Genomic DNA, 19,067 nt, shown 5'->3' with positions numbered 1-19,067 from the left:
ATAATTAATTATATTCTTGAAGATTTTTTACTTAACATTTCATTGTATTAACCATGAAGTGATGCAATCAATACCAAAGAAAAAACATACAAAAAGATTCTGTGAAAAATAAAGATTCAGATTCAGCCTCAGAATACTTGGTGTCTCTCTATGCTGTTTCTCCACTGTGCCAATGCCTCCCATCCACCTAGGACACCCAAACGCTGCTAGAAATGGACCCTGGAAGCTGAGAAATTGGATCATGGTCCCCAGGGTTACTGAAGAGCTTTTTTCACCTGAAAGCCAAGATCTGGCCAAAGCAAATGACCCCCAAGCTTCAGCACTGCTTTCCAGAGTCATGGGACCCCCAGGCTGTAGCAGCAGTCCTACTTCCATGTATCTCCCTCCAGGCAGGTCTGTGGATCCCAGGGCTGGACTGTGACATCCTGAGCCCAGTGACCCAAACCAATCCTCCCCAGGAAGCACTGGAGTAAATGGCTCCCAGTTATATTTCAGTCTCCCACTGGAGACACAGAAATGCAGCAAGGAGTTATGTGGTCACTGTCATGTAGGAGCCACACACAAATGCACACACAAACACACACACACACACACTTGTGTGCACACACATCTTGCCATTGCTTGTGTGGTAGATCATTCACTCATTTTCTGTTTTCCTTCCTTCCTTCCTTCTTTCTTTACTTCCTTCCTTCCTTTCTTCTTTCTTTTTGGTATCAGAGACAGAACCCAGAGGCCATGTCCCAAGCCCTTTTTATTTTTTGAAACAGAGTCCAACTAAGTTGCTTAGGGACTGACTAAGTTGCTGAAACTGGCCTGGAACCTGGAATCCTCTTGCCTCAACCTCCCAAGTCATGGGACATCCATATATTTTCTATGAGCATTTCCAGAGGTCCTCTCAGGCACTGAGTTTCTGCCACAGGAAAGGGAGATGAACAGGACAAGCCTGAGTACCAGATGCTCCTCATCTCTTGAGCACAGCTGGGGAGATGCAAACTGAGTGTGGGTAACACCCCCAAACCTGGCTTGGCACAAAGTCCCATGCCTGCTCGTCCCTCCCTGCTGGACATTGAGGATCATGCTCCCTGAACACAGTAGGGCCAGCAGCACAGCCTTCTTTGGTACAGCCCTCCTCCTCCTCTCCCCCATTCTTGAAAGTTTTGGGTTGCCCAGACCCCTTGCTGGACAGCCTTTCCTGCAGCTTGTTTTAATCACTTTTTGAGTTAAAAGTCAATATTTAATTAACTAAGTAATTACATTCAGCTTACATTTGAATCTGGGTATTTGCTCATCTGTGCTTGCTGGGACACCATCCTCCTCACCCTAACATCTGTCCCTTGCCCCTTTATCACAGTGCTCCCCAGGCAGCTCTGAAACCAAGTCTCTGGGGCTGATGGGGAGCAGTTGAGCCTAGCTTTCAGGGGACAACCCCAGATTTGTCCTCCCTCTGAACCGTTCCTACAGTTAGCAGTGAAGGGGGTTCCTCCTTGTGACCCCACCTCCCCACACACAAGGAGAAGCTGAATTAAACTCATCCATTAAAGACAGAAAGGGGGCCTATAAGCCTGGCTGGTCCAATTGTGGAGGAGGAAAACTCAAGACAGCCTGCCCCCTCAAATTTAGTGCTGGACGGGGCAGCTCAGGGGTGGTACATCTTGGCTGAGGGTCCATGGGCCTCTGCATTAGAGGGTGCTGACATCCTCAGCCAGTGTTTGTATGCCAATCAGCAGAGGCTCCCACAGAGCTCACAGAGAATGCTGACCTGTCCCCACTCAGGATCCAGTAGCAGCTCACAGATGTCCTTCTCTGGGACACCAACACACCTGGCACCCCCTGTCCCCCAGCAAATGGAAGAAGCTCACTTTCATCAGGTTTCTCCCAGCCCTCCACCTGGAAGTAGAAGGTGAACCTGGCCCAAGGTCTTTTACTCTTCCACCCAGGGCAGGACCTCAGCCTGAGTTCATCCACCAGCCACGGAAGGGGGCCAAGCAGGAACTCCCAGCAAGAGTAGGAAGCCCATACTTTGTCTTTGTCTACAAAAAGCTTCCTGGGAATTTAATAGACATTACATTAAACAAGGATTATCTAGGAAAAGACGGGAAATTTCACTATGTTGAGGCTTCCAAGCCATAGACTGTCTTTTCAATTCTTTTATTTTTTCCATCAAGATTTTCTAGTTTTGGGCATACAGAGCATGTCTGTATGTTTCTAATTTTATACCTGATATTTAATTTTCTTTGTAGTAATTAAGTGGTATTGCACTTTAATTTTGTTTCCATTTGTTCATTGTTAGCATGTAGAAATGCAATGAATTTTATGTATTGATCTTGCATCACATGAACATTTTGAATTCACTAATTAGTTCAAAGAACTTTTCATTTTGTTTTGGTTTGTTTGTTTTTGGGGATTATCTCTGCAGGCAATCATGTCATCTAAAAACTGAGACTTTTCTTTTTTCTATATTTATGCCTTGTACTTCTTTTTCTTTTTCTTTTTTTTTTTTTTTTTGTCTTATTACACTGTGAAGAACTTCCAGTACTGTGTTGAATAAAAGGAAGGACTGAAGAAGGACTTGGTGTCATGCTCTTTCTGTCAGGGGGAAGCATACAGCCCTTCACCCTTAAGGATGGTATTAGCTGTAGGGTTTTGTTGATGCTGTTTGTGAGATTTTTGGATTTTTTTTGCACCTGTTGGTATTGATGTATTACACAGATTTCTTTTTTTTTAATATTAGTTACCTTGCATACCTGAAATAAATTGCAGATGTTGCATAAGTCTTTTTCCACCTGGTTGTATCCAATCTGCTAATATTTGAAGATTTTTTTCCAAGTTTCTGAAAGATATTAGTCTGTAATTTTCTATTCATGTGCTATTATTGTCTGATTTTGATGTCTAGGAGACACTTCTCATAAAATGAGCTGGGAAGGACTCCATCTTTGTGTTCTGGAATAGATGGAATGAAATTGGTGCTAATGTCTTTTTTATGATGAATAAAGTTCTCCAGTAAAGCCATCTGGACCCAGAGATAGTTTTACAGAGCTTGTAGCATTACTCTCTTTCTTCTCAATTGAGTGTGGTAGTTTGTGATTTTCAAAGAAGTACCCACTTCTTCCAAGGTGGACTCCAAGTATTAGTTGGGCTTTGTACCTTTCTGTGGCGGTGAATGCTCAGGAACACCCCTGGTTTGCTCCAGGTGATGGTGGCACATTTCTTTCCTCTTTATCTTCTTCGGTCCTCTTGTTATATGTTCATTTTCACTTGGTTTGTGTATTTTAAAAATGTCCTTGTGGATTTCCTCTTTTTCTCATGGATTATATAGAATGGTTCTGCTTCATATTCAAATTTGAAGATTTTCCTGTTGTTTACTTCAGGTTCATTTCATCATGGAAAGAGAATATTCATTCTCATTGCAACCTCGATTCTTCTGAGTTGTTGAGGTTTCCTTTGTGAACCCAGAGATGGTCTCTCTTGGCAAACACTCCATGTGAACCTGGCAAAAATGTGTGGTCTATGGTCATTGCACAAAGCAGCCTGTGCATGTCAATCAGATCCTGCCAATTATGGGGTCATTCATTTTCACTTTGACCTTACTGTCTCCTGCCTGTTAAATCTGGTCTCTTGACAGGTCAGTTAGTGATACAAAGTGTCCAATGCCAATATCTTCAGTGTTGGAGCCTCCAATTCTGATCATAGGTGCATCTCTTTCTCTGTTCAAATGGGTCATCTTTTGTCCTTGTGGTTTGAAACTCAGTTTGGTGTTTACCCATGTAAGACATCATGGGGGAGACATGCTTTCCTTACTGGATCATGTCCCCCACTAATCCCAGTCATTTTCTTTGCTGTAAAATCCACTTACCTGGCACTAATCTGACCACTGCTGTGTTACTAAATTCATGACATGACACAGCATGCCCCTCCTTTATTGCCAGCCCCCCGTTCACTGTGCTCCAGTGAGCTTCTCCTATACAGCATGTAATAGGCTGGTGGTTTATAATCAGCTCTGTCATTGTCTCTCTATTTCAAATGTAATATATTTATATTACTGACATTTTGACTAATTATTGCTATTTTAGGATTTAGGACAGCTGTTCTATTATTTATTTTCTATTTTTCCCCTCTAGGTTCTTGTGATTCCACTTTGACTTTCTGGAGCAGTACCTTGCATACTCTTCTCGGCACTGCCTGGGTGCCACCGTGTGCATTCCCAGGCTGCCACATCATGCTGTCATCAGTGTTTCATCACTGAGATAAAGCACTGAGGCCTCCACTGAGGCCACTACCCTGCCCACTCCTTAAATGGAGTTATCTTAAACTTGCTTTGCACACATTGAACATCATATACTATTTGTGCTTCGGTTGTCTCATATCACTTAAGAAACTGAATAGTGAGAAAGAGTTTATTCTATTTACAACCTTTTGTTACCCATCTCAAAATTCTATCATTTCTGTAATTTCAAGAACACCTGTTCCTTTCTGCCTCCATAGTTACTTTGGAAGTGAGTTAATGATGGATAACATATAATTTAATATGCTCTGCCAATCTCTGTGTTTTTATTGGTATATTTAGACCATTAAAATTTAATGTGATTGATTACCAGGATTAAAGTTTATCATTTCATGTGGTATTTTGGGGGCCCTGTTTCTTCTGTTTTTAATTTTTACCTTTAGGATTTTTGTTTGTTTAGTTGGTTTTTGGTCTTCCTGTGAGTTCCTTGGAACTTGTCTAGAAGTTTGACACATCTGTGTGTTTTCCAGTGCATCTCCCTGTGCTGTTTCTCAGTTGCTGTTCTATGTAATCCCATCTACTCATGTCTCACCCCACTGTTTTGAGTGAGTTGCAAAGCTCTAACCTCCAACTTTATCCAGGATGCTGCCCCCCTGGGCCTGGGAAAGTCACCTAAGCCTTCTGTGCCTCACACCCTCTTGTATGTGACAGAGTCAGTAATGGCATAGCCTCCTTGGGCCTTTGCAATGAATAATGGATTTGCTGCCTAGGAAGTTCCTAGGACAGTGACTGACACACAACAAGCCCTGGATAGTCAGCACTTGCCCATGCACAGGCGGAACATGGCAGGGTCAAGCCTTGGGGGAGTCTGACTGCTCTGCTCCCTCTGTGGACAAGAAAGCCAGGGTTCCCATCCCCGGCCAAAGTGCATAGTCATGTGTAGGTGTCCTATACATTGCAGGATGCTTAATAGTATCCCTTGTCCCTCCCTCTAGGTGCCAGCCCCTCCCCCACCGAAAACATTGAAAGATCTGATTCAAAATGTCAATAGCTACCAGGTTGAAAGACCCTGGCACAGGGATGGTGCAGATCTAAGAAAGTCCACAATGTTGTTAATGGCAGCTATATATGCTGTGTGCTATGCAAGGTGTTGGGGACCATGCTGTGACCAACACAAACTCTATCTCTAACTGAAGGAAGCCACTCCAATATTGGTACCAGGTAATAAGTTGAGTGTGGCAGTAAGTGAAGCAGGAGACAAAACCCAGTGAGTGTCTGGGTGTTACTACTGCTTAGGTAGTGCCCAGGACAGGTCTCAGAGCAGGTGGCATTTATGCTTAGACTTTACAGAGAAGAATGACTCTATCATACAATCTCTGAGGAAAAACTCATAGTCAAAAAAGAGTCAGAGCAAAGGCCCTGAGGCAGAAGTATATCCAGCAATAGAAAGAGCCCTGTGGTGGGCCTGGATAGGGGAAGCAGGAGAGGTGGGCCAGGGCAAGGTTACATTGCTTCAAGAGTTTGCACTTATTCTGTAAGCCATGAGAGGGGGGCGAGTGTTGGGTGGTGAGTTGGGGAATTGGGGTATAAAGTGCTCTCACCAGGTGAGACTTGTGTCTTGAATGTCCATGACCTGGAAGTGAGGCCCCTCTGATTTGGGACTCCTTCAACTCTGCTGCTGTCATGCTATTCCAGTCCATGCTGAGTGGTCCCACTTTAGAAAGACCCCTCCAGCTGCCCTAGGGAGCATTCAGGATGGGGCAGTGTTGGGAGAAGGTGGGGAGACTGCCAGCTACATCACAGTCCCCAAGAGAGAGGATGCAGGCAGCATCCAGGAAAACTTGCTGTGTGCCCAAGCTGGGGATCTGGGTGGTGGCTGGACTTTTCCAAGGACAACAGAGACAGGCAGAATTCATCAAGGTCACAGCAAACATAAGGAAGCTTGGCTGCAAGGTCCTTGGTCTCCTCCCAACACCTCGCTTTTTGTTTAAAATAAATAAAACCAAAAGTCTATTTTAGGACAAGATTTGCAGACTCAATTCCTCAAGAAGTAGAAAAATGACCACAGAAAGCAAAGCACAGAGTGAGATCAGAGCCCTGTGGGGTGGAGATATCTGCCCCCCCAACATGGATCAGTTCTTCAGTGGAATGTGATAGTTTTTTCCCTAGACCCTCTAGCCCTTTAATTCTTTTTCTTTGGAATATCATCTTGCTTGTTTACAATTTAAATCTAACAAGAGTCTTGTTTGTGATGGGATTTGCTGACACAGGACTTGGCCACACCTCCCCACCTCCCCACTGGGAAGTAGAAAGAAGTGACAATCATCCATTAGGTTAGCAGTGGCCTGTGTCCACTGTCAAAGGGCAGTGGAGTTTGGATGTTTGTGAATATTGTTGCTGGCACCAAATGTAAAGATCTCCTAGCTGGGACTCTGAAATTAGCTCTTATGGTTTAATCCCTAGTGAACCTGGAGCCTTTTTGAATGCATTATTAAAATCATGAACCAAAACTGAGCTGCCCAGAGTAGATGATTTGTATTAAAGCTCATGTAGAGGTTATGTGGAGAGTCATGCATGTGGATGTTCTCAGGCAGTTATCAAAAATAATTTGCAGCCAGGAATCAATCACTGCTGGAACTTGCACTGATGATTTGGTAACTAAGAGTAGAGCATCATTAGAATGAACTCAGGGGGCAACTGATGGGCATTGACACCCCTGCACACCATTCCTGGATTCTCATTTCTCAGCAGAGAATTGCTGAGTGGCCTTGAGCTTGGAGAAGTCTGTGGGGGCCTTCTGATGTGGCCTCATGGGATATGGAGACTTCTGTGTTATCCTAAGGACACAGGTGAAGGCACTTCAAGAAGCGGAGGGATGTAACACTCTGATTCCAGGTTGAGGATAGATTATCAGGACTTGGGGAAGAAGCAGGGAGACCACAGAGGTTCATCCACAGAGGAAGCCACTGCAACAGTCAGATGAGCACACAGCTGCAGAAGAGTAGGAAGGGGCTGGGGGTCCTTGGGGACCCAGGTGAGGAACAGGAAGAAGGGTGCTCCTAGAATTGCACCTGGATCAAGTTGGTGACTGAGCACCAGCCTCTCTCTTGGGATCAATACATCTTGGAATCAATACATGTCTACTGTAGGATCCAGGATTGCAATCAGCTGAATACTGAGCTTGGTTTACAGCTTTATATTGACTCATGACAAACCAAAAGAAAATGCTGGAATAATAAAAGGAACTGTGGGTGTGATGGGGACACAGAGGACAAGGAAGACAATTTGAAGTGGAAATGAACCCACATGTTGTGTGTTTACATGCTCTTCACACACATGCATGTATGTTTCCACGTGTATATTGTGTGCACAAAATTTGAACCCAGAGCCCAATCCTTGAACCCATGCTATTTAACCACTTTCTGGGTCAACATTGATTTGTTCCTGTTTGAAAGTTTATTTTTTACTGCTCTAAACCCTGCTGTGAGGATGTCTGGATGCATGCATCTTTGTACTTTGCATGTCTAGATATGAATTTCAGGGAGTGAGAGAGGAGGTCTCAGGTTCACTGTGGCATCTGTCAGCTCCCACAGCATCCCCCACTCTCAGCAAGTACCTGGCTGCCTGGCCTTCTATGGAGGCCAGACTCCTCCTCTCTGATGGTTGAAGAGGCCTTTGAAGGCAGCCAGAGATTTCCAAAGTTGGAAGATGAGGAGGAGACTGGGCCTTTGAATCTCTGTGGTTCATCACAGGTCAAGTATCCTTGTGCCCCCAAAACTGAGCATATGTCCCCAATTCCCATGACAGCTGCTCACAGAGGTGGGGACTGGAAAGTATTCATCGTCTGCTGTTTTCTTCTTCTCCCCACAGCAGCTCTAACTGTCCTCTGGACTGGAGAGTTCTTGCCTGAGATGATTTTGAACTTCCTTCCAGCCCCAGGGCACAGCCACCTTGATGGGAGGATGAACATGGGATAGAACAGAAAGAGAGCTCTCCTGGTTCCCAGCAGTGAGGTGGGTGAAGGTGACAATGGCCACACCAGTAACTTCCCTTCTCTATAGGGAGAGGAACAGGGGACACGGAGACCCTGTCTGTATTATGCACTTTGACCAGGAAACCTGTGATGGGTGGATTTTTGAGGAACACTCTGGATAGGTGCTACTGCTTAATTCAATCCAAACAAAACTATGGTAAGCATCTTTGGGGCCAAAGCTTGGTCAGGCTCTAGGGACACCCAGGTGATGATTCATGGGTCTTGCCTGGAAGAGCATCCAGTGCAGAGCGGAGTGGATCAGAGGTCTCCAGCATCAGCCATGAACATCAAGTCACACTGTGTTTGCTGTAACCCAGGGCCTTCTGACCTGAGCATTGCAATTTTATGCTAAGTAACTCTGGGTTGTGAATAGGAAAACAGTATCCACTGACATAAATAGAAGGTCGTTGCAAAAACAAAGACATGAAAACTGTTATTAGGCATCAGTGAGATACCTCCCTCAACAGTGGCCTTGTCTTTGTCAGTGAACAGAAGAGGGGCAGCTCCTGGGACTTTCCCCTCAACCTGGTCAGCAGGATGGAGACTGGAAGGTGAAAGAACTTTCTCAAGTGCAAGTCATGGGCTTTGAATGCTGAGGCAGGGGATGAGGGACCATGGCATTAGAGGCATGCCACTGTGATGGGCTGACAGATCAGACTCCATGAGAATGTTATAGGCCAGACTCTAAGGGAAATGACTAAACAGACTCCATTTTGCTCTGAGACTCCATGTTATGTAGGAAATAAGCTTCTCCCATGGGAACACACTGCCTGTGTGCCCATCATGAGTTACTTGGTGTGACATGTTTAATAATGTACAATGGAAACTCCTATGTAGTAAAGAATTGCTCTCTTTTGATTCCTATTGCTCCTAAACAATGTACCATGTGAACAGTGATTATGTGGATATTAGTAATGATTCTTTAGTTTGTACCTAGGTAAGGGTCATTTTGACCCACTTCCCTCTCTGTCGATGATCTCATGATGTTGATGTGTAATTTTGAATCATAGCAACAGACACTTATGATTAATGTGATTTTTGGTATAAGAATCCCTACAATCCTGTGGTCGGGGCTGTTCTCCCAATATCCATTTTTTGGGGCATCGTGTAAGGCAGTAAGCTGGCCAGCTTAATAAGGACTCTCAAATGTGGACTTCTCAGTGGTGATGGGTCCATTCTTAAGTTGAACCCCATAACACCACAAACAACCCAGAAGTCCTGTAAGTTTGTCCTTACTTCTGAGATCAAAGCAGTTGCTGAAATGTTCTAGCAGGAAATAGCCTCTCCTTCCTGTCATCAAAGGCTGACACTGGCTGCAGGAGAATGGGAGGATGGCTGGGACAAGAGCAGAAGCAGGGAGACCAGTTGGCCTTGCAGGGGTCTGGGGCAGTGCTGGGACTCAGAGCAGGGTGGGATGCCACTGAGGTGGAAGGTGGCTGGAATCAGGTGGGAGGGGAGGTGGGAAGGTAAGGGGCTGCTATGTTTCAGGCAGAGTAGTTGGGCAGGTGGGGGTGCAGCAAGGAGATGGGAAGTTTGATGCAGACAGGCCAAGGGGCATGGTAGACTTCAGAGGTCCAGCAGATATGTTCCACCAGGCCAGGGCATGTTGACCAGCTCTAGGAATGCTGCTAGGCTCTGCCTTGCTGAACAGAGACCTTGCTGCCAAAGACAGTGTGCTATTGAGTTGCAATAAAATAGTTATGAAGGGACTATTCTGGTTTAAGATTTTAGAGAGGAACTGACCTGTGATCTCTGAGTCCCATCAATAACGCTATGCCCAGTCCCTCCTGAGGCCCCTCACCACCTCCCCTTTGTTGAGAGTGACCATAGCAGAGTTTTCTTCCAGAAGATTGTACAACTATCATTGGTGGAAGGCAAAGGACAAAACAATTTACAGCATGATTTTTCATTCATTATCCTTTAACGAAGTTCAATGCTGCTCACTCCATGTCTGCTTAATTGATTTGTAGTTTAGCTACAATGTTTGAGCCTTGGATATTCATAGCTAAAGCCAAAACTGCAGACATTTGATTTGATCTTGTAACATCCAGGGATCAGGAGTGGTGTCCTTTTGCATCACTGAAGAAACATTTGGGAAGCAGCTCCTGGAATCCAGTGTGATTCTTCTGGATTGTTATGGGGACAATAGTAAGCATGAATCAACCAACAGGTCCCTGTGCTTGGACATGGTTTGATTGCTGCTGTTTGTCCCCCAGGCCTTTCCATACACTGGGAGGTTCACATCTCTTACAGTGGTCCTTGCCTGGGCATTGCTGGGGGCAGGTGGATCTGAAGCTGATCCCATGTCATCATGGATGTTCCATGGACACTTGAAGTCAGGGGAGGGTTGCAAAGTAAATTTCAGCCCCAAGGAGACACCAGTGGCTTCATATAGTGCAGAACAGAGGTGCTTTCCCTCTGTGGGCCCCAGTTCATGGCTCTTTGTCACCTGCTGGTCCAGGTCAAGGCTCACATCCCTGTGCCTGAAACCACAGTGCTAGACCTATGACTGCTTTCCTCCTATGCACACAACTGGGCTCATGTGACCCTCATCTCTGTACCACCCCAGACTTCCCTACTTACAGGTCTATCCTCCAATCTCTAGAGCTCATGTCCAGTCAGTATCTATAGGGGCTGGGGATGGGCAGGTGCAGAGTGGAGAAGTGAGTGGAGCTAAGATGATGGTGGACATGTGAGGACATGCCCAGTTTCATGAATTTTCTTCCCCTTGAACTCCCCATGTGGAAAGGGGACAGGAGGTGCAGGTCTTCTGATATTGCAAGCAGAGCCAGATTCAAAATCCTTTAATTAAAAATAAAAGTGGACTGCTCATTTTAAATGTTTCTTTTAATACCTTGTGGGAAGATTCCAAAACAAACTCAGCTATAACAGGATATGGAAATTAGCCTGGGTTACACTACTCTCAGTAGCTGAGTCATTTAATACTTTACAAGGCTAACCCAAACTGAGTACTTGCTGTATGCCTGGCATTGAACTGCATGCAGGTATCACACATGTCTCCCCAGTCCATCTTGAAGGGTAACATGTGACACCTCAAAACACATTGCTCAGCCTCTTGTCTACATGGAGTTAAGAGCACTTGAAAAACAGCAGGTGTGACAGAGTTACTTGATCCAGCTGTTTCTCCAAGCCTGAGAGGATATCACCACATGAAGGATAACTTCCTGGTAGCAGAGGAGAAATGACCTCACCTTTGCACCAAAGACTGGGAGTTGAGACCAGGGCTCTTCAGTGCAGACCTAGCTAGGATGACTCAGCTGTTTTAGGGTCCCCACAGATGTGTTTGCTCTTTCCTGATGTACCCACTCTTTGACCAGTTCTGTACTCAGGTATTTAATTGTGACTTTGAGTCTTCACTACTTTATGAAGGCTCCTGTCCATGTGAAACTTGTTTATCTGTCTGTGTCAATTTAATTCTCAGAATTAGCAACAAACAAACAAACCCCTTAAGAGTGGAGATAAAATTTTGCCTCCCTTAAATTTTGCCTTCCTGACAACACTCAGAACATCCTCAGAAGAGACAACAATACTGACATTGTTACTCTCCCAACCTTCCAGGAAACAGTATAGGAAATGTTAGAGTCCCACAGACATAGCAGGGTAGGAGTGAATCCCAGGACTAACTCAAGAATTCATGCTGCCTTCCCCACCATCCTGAGTTTAATGACAGCACACTCTTGAATTTTTCTGGAAGTGTATATATAAAAGAAATCTTGGGCCTAAAGTGAACATTACCATACCTCTAGTAAGTGAGGACAAGTCAGTGACTCCCTGGAGACTGGAAATCAGCTAGCAGTGGGAGGCATGGGGCAGGAAGGGGATCTGACACATTCTTTGGACTCTGCCTTTTGCACACTGCAGGAGAGCAAGAGGTGTGTGGCCTTACAGCTTGGGCTACGGTGTGTTTCTCTTTTGAAAGGAGACAGAGATAAGACAGAGATTCAGAGAGAGAGAAAAAGAGTCCATGACAGAGGCAGAGATGGAGACAGAGACAGAGATAAAGGTGGGTCAGTAGTGATTAACAGCAATGGAGTATAGTGCCCCTTGGAAGCAAGACACTCCAGAGCACTTACCTGGCACTCGAGGGCTGAGCTCCATCCTCCACACCCCAAGCAAAAGGAAAGACACAGGATGCAGGTGAAAAGGGAGTTTTTGGTCAGGGAGTGGCCTGGAGCCTCACTGGCCTTGCTTGACCCAGCCAGGCCCCTGTGTCCCAGGGAACTGGGCTGGAGGAAGCCCATGCAGAGGTGAGAGAGCTTCCTGTTTGGAGACTACCAGTAGGAAACTAGCTGTGCTGTCAATGTCTCGGCCAGCTGATTGACCTAATGGAGGGAAACTCATGGTCCCAGAGAGGCTGGGTTCAGACACCAGTCTCACCTTTCTCCCAGGACCATGCGATCCTCTTTGTCTTTAACTGCCAGTTTGATAAAGGCATGAGTGAGCACACACATGGACTACTGATAAGCTCTACAAGATGTCCAGTGCCCAGTGCAATGAGGGGGGAGCTGCCATTCAGTGCAGAGCTGGGGGGACGGTGGTCAATGGGAGAGCTGGCCCCATCCAGATGGTGCGGCTACTTCTGTGCAGGTTCTTGCCACTCACCTTCTCAGGAGAAGGTAGAAATCCAGAGTTCTATGTGAAGTCCACTTTTCAAAACACCATAGGGAAGCAACAAGGACTTCCCTGAAGCTGTGAGTGTCTATGATCTGTTTCCTTCCCAGAGTCACCTGTAGTCACTCAGAGAGGTAGGTGTGCATTCAGTGGTCTTCTTTAGAGGATCCCAGGCACTGTAGATGCTGTAATCACTTCCTCAGGTATGAGATGTGGAACAGGATGACAGGTGATGGTCACCTTGGACCTTGGATCTTACCCAGGTTGCTTATTCCCAGGCTCTTTCTCCTCAGTGCCCCCCATGTCTTCCTTATCCAATCATATAATTGTCCTTTAACTACTCAAGTGACACGAAGTCCTTCACTGTCCTTCCACCACTGAGACCTTTCCCCAGTGGCCAGAGTCACTTTCAGTTAGAACTGTGGAGAACATTTCCCTCATTAACTCACAAATATACACACATGAACCGGAAACACATTAGAAAAACACACCATGAGGAAGGTGCAGAAGATTGAGTCATTTGACAGCAATAGGTGACCTCTGAGCTAGTGGGTGCAGGGAACTGAGCTCTGAGGAAGCTGAGGAAGGGAATGTGGCAGGTGGATCCATAGTGAAGAGCACTCCAGACCATGGGATTGGGAAGTGCAAAGATCCTGAGGCAGGAGCTCTTACAAGATGTAGATATTCATAATCACGCTATTCATACTCATGACCTTGGTTCTGCTTATTTGAAGAAACTTTCTCACAATAAATCATTTTGATGTTCATACCTATAAAAAAAAAGGTGTTTGAAGATGACCAATGTCCGAGGGCAGGCCCTGGATGACTTGAGCCACAGTCCAGCAGGGAAGGCAGTGGTTAGATATAGATTCAGGTGAAGCCCTGGGGCATGCCAACTCTATTATCATCACTGTCCCACCTCCTGTTGCCCCCACGTTCCTAAGGAGCCTGACCCCACAATATCAAATTATTCACCTACAATTAAACACATACCCACAGCAAGTCATCATCTCCTGGGCTATCCAACCCCTCTGTGTCTCTGAGTCTTCATGGTGGGGAAAGGGAATCCAAGAGTCTGGTCTGGAGGGGATGTTGTGTGCATCTGCTCCAGCTGAGGCAGTCCTTGGACCCAAGTCTCTGGGCTGGAAATTGAAGGCTTCACTTTTGAATCTTCTAGATACCAGATCCCCTGAAAGTTCAGCTGGGCATTGGGAAGGAAGGTCATATATTTTTGTGTTTGTTTAGAACTCTGGACTTGTGTTCTGCTCAGCGTTTCCTGGTGTGTAGCACTTAACACCGGCAGTGCATGGAGTGCCAGCAAGCATGAGGCCTGCCACTGTTTAGTCACGTATCATGAATCCTTCTATGGCTTCCTAGACAGTATTGCTTGATGTGAGGGAGAGATGTAGAAGGTGAAATGGAAAAGAACCAAAGAAATGCCTCTTTGTTCTGACCTCACTCCACTGCATGCTTGCTTATACTGTTTTCCTTCCTGCCTCCCAAGGTTGTGTCTATGTTGACAGTACAGGAGGACCTTCCCACACCCTGACTGTGGCCCTGATGTGTAACAAATCATTCCAAAATGTACAAAAAATTTTTCTCAAACATTCAAATGACTCTCTCCACAGTGTCTTTTTGACCTGTGCCTGGATTGTTCTTGTGATTGTTGTGGCTTTGCCTTTATAAACTCTGTCCTTTGAAAGTTCAGCACTGGGAGTTCTTTGGGGTGTAGGCCTGCTCCCAGCCACTTGCCTTGCATGCTCTGAAAGGACCTTTTTTCAATTTGGCCCAATCTGCATGGTGGTTTGTGATTCTCTATACAAAGGCAGACCAGTTTAAAACAATACTAGCTAAATAGATGTCCAGGTGGCCCCCCAAGTTGACCCAGAATGGAAACCACAGGGGAAGTGAGTGGGAGAGGCTTGGGAAACTGAGTTCTCATGGCTGGGTAACCCTCCCTGGAGTCCACTGGAGTCATGGAGAGAGGTGTCAGAGTGACTCACCCATGGCCCAGGGAGGTGAGAAAGGTTAGTCATGGAAATAAATCACGTCTGTTTTCCCCACACTTCCCCCGGCCACTACTGGATAAAGCAAGTTTGGGTTGGACACTGGCTTCTCTGGACACATGGAAAGCTGGCTTCTCCAGCCCCTCTTCTCACTTCTGAGCTGTCATCAACACCAGGGCAGGTGGAGGGACTGGGTCATATATTTCTGTGTTTAAGCTGTTGACATGGAAAGACTGGTAATCAGGTTAGTGTTCTAGGGGGAGGCTCACATGCATGTTCACACAAAAAATCCCCTCATTGAAGAGGTCTTTTAAAAATGGTAGTTTAGGGGCACATGAATCAAACTCTGGGCACATGAACAAGCAGATGCACAGAGGGACAGGCAAGGACACCCAGAACTAATGGCCTCCAGCATGGTGGAGTGGAAGAGTAGGGGAGTGGGGTTGACAGGAAGGGGCACTAACTACTGCATTTTTGAAAGTAGGAGGTTCCAGGCTTCTGGAGGAAGAGACTTGGTGAGGACATTACCCTCGACCTGAGCTTTGGAAAATATGAAGGGCTTCACTCTGACAGCTCCCTCAGGGCCCTGCCCACAACAAATGTAAGTGTTTTTCAATGGGTGGGGACAGAGGGGCTTGAGGGTGGGCAAGCAGGTTCACAGGAGATGAAGGCCAGCTGCAAGTAGTGGAAGGATCTCCCTGCAGTTAGAGGCATGAAGGTCAATGACTTTACTCTGAGAGTCCACCATGCTGCTCACGAAAAATTTTGGAGTCTGTTTGGTGATTAAAGCCAGACATCTCCGTGAATAGTGGGACACACAGACATAAATCTGACCTGATACACATGGGAATAATCCATGCCAGGTATGCCACAAGGGGCTGGATAAACCATGGATGTAGAGTGGAGCTGGGCCCAACCAAGGTCTGACTCTAACACCCATGTGCTCCTCACCCCAGAACCCATGGAATCACATGATACCTCAAATGCTGATGCTTCCTGCAAGCCAGGCTCACTCTGTGATGCTCAAATCCTTCCATAAGTTGCATGGGGAGGGGAAGAGGCCTCTATGCCTACCTGGAGAACATGGTCCCATGTCCGAGGACCCCATGTGCCAGTTGGTCAGCACACAGAAGATATTTCCCCCAAATGCAGGCCTCCCCTGAACCAGGTGCTTGCTGGGCAAAGGCTTCTGTTGATATTTGGTTTTTGTTTTGACTGAGTTGAGGGATTCCGGGAGGAAACTGGCTGGACTGGGGAGGCCCCTGCCATCTGAGCTGGCATTCAAAGGAGATTGGGGAAGGGGGTCAATTGAGATGCACCAGAAAATGCAAAGTGGTGACAGATGCCAGGAACAGTGAAGAACAGAAGGGGTGAGGCCACAGTTAGAAAGGGGAATGATGGGGTGGGCTTCACCCAGGGGGACCCACTGTAGCAAAGACCTTGGGGAATGCAGTCAGAGGGAGACAGGTGGACACTGTGAGGGACCTCCAGGCAAAGGTGACAGAGGACAGAATTCCCATGGCAGTGTGCAGTGCCTTAGGGATGTGGGCAGACCACCATGGCTGAGCAGATGAGTCTGGGGCAGAGGTGATGTGGGCTGCACGGCCCCAGCCCAGGTGAGCACCTGGGTGCTTTCTGGGGCCAAGTAGTGGGGTCTGCATAGGTGCACAGGGGGCATGCAGCCCTGTGTTCTTGCAGGCCCTTCTGCCTTGAGTGGGGGATGGAGGCAGGAGGGCAGGATAAGGCAGGGTGGGGGCTCTTGGCATCCAGGCAAAGATTTCAGACATGCATATGTGTGTGTGTGTGTGCGTGTATGTGTGCATGCGTGCACATGTGCAGATATGCTCCTGGGAGTGGGCCAGGTTATCTGATCTTGACCCTGAGTTATCCTTGGGAATTGAAATCAGGGATCAGGAGGCAGAGAGAGGTCTGGATTCTCCGGGGTTTTGAAAAGCCTGCTGGACCTGCTGGCAGGGCCCTGATCATGGCATGTGCTTGCACTGTGTCCACTCCAGAATTCATTCACTCCAGACTTAGGAGAGACTGGGAATCCAGGTGGACCAGGCTCAATAATGCTCACACACTTCCTAGCTGGGTGTCTTGGGGCAAGGATACTAATGTCTTTGGGCCTCAGTTTCTATCCCTGAACAAAGGAGCACAAACAGTACTTGCACCTGGGCTTCCCTGAGGTTCAAGGGGACTCCATGCATGGAGAACCTTAGCAGGCACAGGTCGCCTCCAGCACCCTGTGGCCTGTTCCTCCCCCTCCTCCCTGCTTTGTCCTTTCCTGTCCACCTGCCTCTTGTCCTCACCCACCTGATTAGATTGAGCATTCCAAGAGAGTGCTGATTTCCATCTCTCCTGTGCTCAGTGTCTGGCCCCTGCCCAGGACCTTCTACACAGGCTGGTGCTCCATAAATTTTTGCCCAGGGGATGAGCTCCCCTTATTCCTGAGAAGCTCCTGGGGATTGGATCACAGATTCAAGAAGCACAGATCCAGGTCCGAGGCCACAGATGTATTTGCTGGGGACTGGTTCACTTCACAGAAAGGAACAAGTGTCCCTGGCCCTCACACCAAATTCTAAGAAACCCAGCAAATAAGCACTAATGGAATGTTTGATATTCACAGCTCACAATCAAGTTTTAGGTCATGTTTATGGACCAGAGAGAACTGTATATTTTATCCGCTGTATGTGTCTTTTCATGACATTGGGTCCCCTGTATAATCAATGTTCTCTCTTAAAAATATGACTCACAGTACATTTTTATCATTGTGGCTATTTATGAAGATGTATCAAAGCATCTCTCCTTGGGAGTTAGCAGAGGCTTGGGTGTTGGGATGCTCTGGAAGGGGCCAAGAACAAAAGTCTTCTGATTTCACCAGGAGTTGCCAGGTCCTGGTTGTTGGGTCTGGTGTGATTTTATCAAGTTCTTAGACCCTGTTCAGGTTGCTCTCAAACCATTTCCATGTTACACATGAAAACCAGAGGGTCTGAGATTTCCTCTCAAGGTTGCACAGATCTTGAGATGAACCAGGCCTCTACCCTGGTGCAGTCCAACTGACTCCAAAGCCCAGGCTTTCCCCAGGGGCTAACCCTATCTTGGGTCAGATAAATTATTCCAGAACAGCCTGGTGCACTCCAGAGAGGTGAACCAAGCAGCAGGAATTAAAGTTGTAGCAACCATCTTAGCTCACAGTTAATTTTTTGTCTTTGTTTTTGTTGTTGTTGTTCTGGAGAGTTCTATGTTTAATGCATATGTGTTCATTTTTATTATTCTGGGGGCCTTTGAGAAAAATGAATGTTTTATAAGACTTGGGGTATCATTTCATTACTTTTAAATATTTACAGAGGCTTAAAGCTGCGTCTTTGCTTTATGATCCATGGTGCTGTAGCATGGCCCTATCTGTGATTTGTCTGGTACTAAGTCCTTGATGAGGAAAACCCCAAGGAGACCTTTGGACTTGGGGGACCAGAGCAGAATTCTGATGGCCCTTGGGGAGTCATGTCCTAGGTGGTGGGTGCCTCACAGCTCCAGGCTTTGCCCACCAGCTCAGCCGCCTCCAGGATAGTGGAAGTCTCCCTTTCTGGAGTCAGGCAAAGCCCCTGGGTAACTGCTACCCAGATTGGGCCACAGCTCCAGAGGAGTGGTTGAAGCAACAATGATGAGGGAGGCTCTGTGTCACACATCTGCACAGAGGTGGTGCAGCTGGGTGAAGGTGCCTGAGGGGCATTGGGGAGGGCACCACCTGCCTCCCCATCAAGGTCACCTGAGTGTCAGGAAAAGGGAAGTTGAGAGTCAGTTCTCAGTGACATCCACTGTCACAGGCCAGAGGAAACTTGAGGAAGAGTGGCAGGTGGCACCATGCCTCCATTTACTCCCTCCAAAATCACAGGGGCCTTGCTGGGCAGTCAGGGCCAGAGAGGCCCAAGCCCATACTCCAGCTTGAATCTTGCTGTCTGAGATCCCCCATCTTCTCAGGAGTTCCACAGTATACATAGGACAGCCATGAGTCTCTCTGGGTTCCCAAGAGCATGCTCCTCCCACTGCCTTGATCTGTGACCTATCCTACTGGGTTCCTTGCCTCTGGCTGTGGTTATCCTTCATGTGGGAGGCCCATTCCAACAGGGCAGGAGCTGAGGTTTGCCTACTCCTTCCTGCATGGTGACTTGGT

Source organism: Sciurus vulgaris (genome assembly GCF_902686455.1).
Source record: "Sciurus vulgaris genome assembly, chromosome: 16".
NCBI lineage: Eukaryota > Metazoa > Chordata > Mammalia > Rodentia > Sciuridae > Sciurus > Sciurus vulgaris.
The sequence above is the reverse complement of the archived record's forward strand: the minus strand, read 5'-3'. Positions refer to the sequence as shown.